Genomic DNA, 4,449 nt, shown 5'->3' with positions numbered 1-4,449 from the left:
AAACTGTGAGACAGGCCGAAATGATAGAGGGAGTGAGATTAGACAAGGAAGTCCAAGGAGTGAGCCTGTAGTACTCCATTGTTAGTTAAGAAGTTGAAAAAAGAGGAAAGACATCAAAGGAGACTGAGAAAAAGTGACCAGGAATGCACAGAAAAATCCAAGAAATGGGTGTTGTCCTGGAATCCAAGTGAAGAAAATGTATTCAGGAAGAGAGAGTGATGAACTTGTCAAATGGTTGAATTTGTCAGTAAGATGAGGACAAGGAATTGATCTTTGGACTTAGCAAGGTCGAGGTTATCAGTGACCCTAACAAGAGCAGCTTCGGTAGTGAGAAAGGGTCAAACTCCTGTTTAGAGTGGGATTAGGAGAGAATAGGAGGACAAAAAAGAAGAAAGTAACTGAACTCTTTCAAGTAGTTTAGCTGCAAAGGGAAGGCGTAGCTTGCAGGAGTTGAGAGATTTTTTTTTTTCCAAGATGGAAGAAGTTAATAGAATGTATGTAGGCTAAGAGGAATCATCCAGCAGGGATGGAAAAATGGGTGATGCAGGACAGAGAAAGAGGATGGTTCTCTGTGAACACGAGAGGGATGTAATCTATAGGACAAAAGTACAAAGACTAACTGCAAATAGGAGCATGAATTTTTCATTTATAGAAACAGGTGGGTAGGCAGAGTGTTGGGTACAGAAGCTGGTAAATGGGCAAATGTCACCATGGGCGATTATGGCAGTGCCCTCTAAACACTTCAATTTTATCAGTGAAATAAGAGGCACAGTAATTCAACTGAAGGTGAAGGCAAGGATAAAATTACACAAGTTTGGGGAGACAGAAGGTATGGAAGCATTATTAGGAAAGTGGGTGAGACAAGGAAACATGACCATTGGGCAGCAGATGTTGGGATATTCCAACAGGGGGGGGAAAAAAACAACTTTGTTCTTATAAATCCTTCATTCCACAGAATAGGCATGGGCAATAAATAATAAATATAATAAGTACATTAAATATATAGTATAGGGCCATTCAGGTTCATAGTGAGATTAGTCAGATGGCTTTGCATTTTTCAACAGACATGCTCTGAATGGGGTAGGCTCACAGTAGTTGGATAACTTGAACCAGCCAGGGCTGTCGTTTTACAAAGAAAACCTGATGCCAGACATCCAATCCCTAAGAGACTATGCTACTTTAAGTTAAACACCAACAAACAAACAAAAACAAGCCTGATAAAAAGAGAGGGCAAGGGGTTGTGGATGTTTGCAGGCTAGGTTAAGAAAGGGGAGAGGACATGAAGGGAGTGAGGACCAGTAAAATGGTGGTAAAATCAATGCTTGGAGGATGCGTTAAAGAATGAATGTTTTTAACTCTCTTGATACATCTGGCAAATATTCTCCATCCCTTCTTCACTGCTAGACTAATTGACGTAGTGGCAAAGAATTCTAGTTCCATTTATTATAAGATCCCTATTCTGTGTCATCTTAATTTTATCTAACCCTGTCCAAAACACATTTCTTTAATTTATAGTTTGATAATATGTCTTGAAATCCAGTAAGGAAAACTCACAAATAGCTTGTAAATTTAATAAATTTTCAGGGAAAAAAAAAAGTTGACAAAATTCATTACCAACAAAAGAGTGTTCCTTAGGTGGAAGTAAAATGATGCAAGATAGTAGCACTGAGATGCAGGAAGACAAAAAAGCAAGAAAATGATAAGTCTCTAAATAAATCTAAATGAATATCAACTCATAAAGAAATAATATTCTCATAAGAGTCATAAGTATATAGAGAAAATTAAAATCCATGACAACAACAATGAAAGAGTAAGACGTGAATAAATGAGACTTAGGAGTTCTAAAATCCTTGCATTGGCCTGGAAGAGGAAAAAATACAGTGATTAGTCAAAGATAAAAGTCATAATCACTTAGGAAGCAGATAATTACTAAGTAGGTAGTAAAAGAATATATACTTAATAAGCCGATAGAAAGAAAACAATGATAACATTCAATTGCCTTCCAAAAGAAGGCAAAAATGAAGATAAAAAGAAAAATGGGACAAATAGGAAAAAGTAAGATGCTTGATAGAAGGATATTAACTCCAGTCTCCTACATCCATGCATAAGTATGTTGATATCATACCACAAAGAGAAAGTTAGAAGAGCATAACAGAAAAATCCGGCTAATCATAGTGGTTTGAATTTGGTAAGTCTTGAACTACTAGTTGATGAATGAATGAATGAATTACTGGATGGAATTACCAGGCAGGGTTGTTGAATTGTTATCAAGTAAATAAAAAAGGAGTCCTGAAAATGGCTCTAATACAGGTAAATGTAACTGCAGTTCTATAGGTATGACTTCTCTTTCCCCACAAACACTCACTTGACTCTTTCTCACTTCTGTCCTAAGCAGAAAACACATGATGATTGCTTCTTGCAAGAACAACCTTGTGAATTAACTTAGATGGGTAAACACATCTCATCCTCATGGGAGTTTTTGTTGGTTTTAATTTTAGTTTTGATCCTTTTCCTTCAGATATCTGCATTTTGCTCACTCAGGTTTTCTTTTATTAGAGACTGAGGACGCTATCATTCCCTTATGTGCTATGAGTTTGACAATGTCCTCCAGTCACCACAAACCTTATTTCAGACTACACAATTCCAATTGTTTTCATCTCCGTTATCTTGAAATAATGATCTGACTGCCTGTTATACTTGTGAAGGGAAGGAATTCTGGTTGATCAGAGAAGAGAGTCCTCATGGTTATGGTAGACTAGACAAAGAGAAAAGCATTTTGAGGAAAAACATTCAACTAAATTCATTTCTACCCCAGCACACTATTTCAAGTTCAACCTAGTTCAAGGTAATAGGCAGAGCAGGATGAAAAGACACAGCACATTCAGTGGTCAATGCCAGAGCTGCCGGTTCCTACTCCAGTCTTTCTCCCTTGTCTCTTCTAATTTTTAACTATAATAGTCACCATTGATTAGGTGCCTCCTGTGTGCTTTACACACATCTCTAATTCTAATAATGCCTTTAAAAAATAGATTCTGAGGCTGAATCAAGAATTAAATAACCTGTCCAAGGCCAGACAGCTAGTAAACACCAGGGTTCATCTCTCTGACATTTCCTCTTATACCATGTTCTGTTTTAAGATTCTCTATTAACCCAAGAAAGCCAGGGGATAACTATTGTGCTATTAGGACAAAGCAGGAACAAGGACCTGCAGATAATCTTGCTACCTGATTAGGAGGAAAGAGAGCCATATTTGTCGAATACATACTATGTTTTAGGTACAAGACTAGATGCTTTTACCTAGCACTTAATTCACCTAATCCTGATTCATTTACTCTTAACTTGTGTAGGGGAGATGTTTTTATCCTCATTTTACATATAAGGAAACTGAGACCTAGAAGAATGAGCAATGTCCAAAGTCACAAAATACGAAGCTCTGAGTTTGAAACTCACTGGTTTCTAAGTCATGATACCTTACTGCTCCCTGTTTTAGACACTTCCTTTGGGAGGAGTGTGGAGAAAGTAATCAGAAAGAACAAGAAAGCTATGCTTTAGAAGGTGTCAAGAACAGAGACAATTCAGTATAGGGAGAAGTTTAAGATTAAAGCAGGGATTCAGGGCACTCAGGAGACTTTTTGCCTTGATTCTGGCCCTGCTGATGCAGCCTTAGGCAGGACTTAACCTCTCTGAGCCTCAGTTTCTTTCTTTTTTTTCTCTTTTCTTTCTTTCATACTTTTTCCTCTTTTTCTTTTTTTGAGTGGGAGTCTCACTCTGTAGCCCAGGCTGGAGTGCAGTGGCACGCTCACGGCCACCCCCTCAGCCTCCACCTGCTGGGCTCAGTGATCCTTCCGCCTCAGCCTTCCAAGGAGCTGGAACTACAGGCGTGCGCCACCACACGTGGCTATTTTTTTTTTTAAATTGTAGAAATGAGGTCTCGCCAATTGCCCAGGCGGGTCTCAAACCCGTGGGCTCAGGCAATCCTCTCACCTCAGCCTCCCAAAGTGCTGGGACTATAGGCGTGAGCCACTGCGTCTGGCCATCAGTTTCTTCATACGTTAAAAATGTGGGTTTTACATGAGGTGATCACTAAAGTCTCTTCCAGCCCTAAAGTTCTGTGTCTCTAAGTACTAAGAGGGCACCGACAGTACTAAGAGGGCGATGGGTGCGGACCGGCGGTGGCGGACTCTGGCCACCCCTGGAGATGGGTGGATTCAGCGCCATCGGGCCCAGAACTGGGGATGCAGAAGAGGGAGGCGAGTTCAGGGCTCTCTGTCGGTGCTCGCCCGCCCTTGACTGTTGAGCGTCCGGAAGCTGTCCCCCGCACGGGGGGGAAAGCAAAACTGCGCGCCCAGGGAGTGGGACCGTCACTCGCCGGGGCTCGGGTGGCCCTCCAGGCTAGGCTCTCGGGGCGCCGGCGGCACCAGGCTGCCCGCGGTCTCATCGGCCTGAGCG

Source organism: Carlito syrichta, unplaced genomic scaffold (assembly GCF_000164805.1).
Source record: "Carlito syrichta isolate Samal-C Ts95f unplaced genomic scaffold, Tarsius_syrichta-2.0.1 Scaffold305203, whole genome shotgun sequence".
Classification (NCBI taxonomy): domain Eukaryota; kingdom Metazoa; phylum Chordata; class Mammalia; order Primates; family Tarsiidae; genus Carlito; species Carlito syrichta.
The sequence above is the reverse complement of the archived record's forward strand: the minus strand, read 5'-3'. Positions refer to the sequence as shown.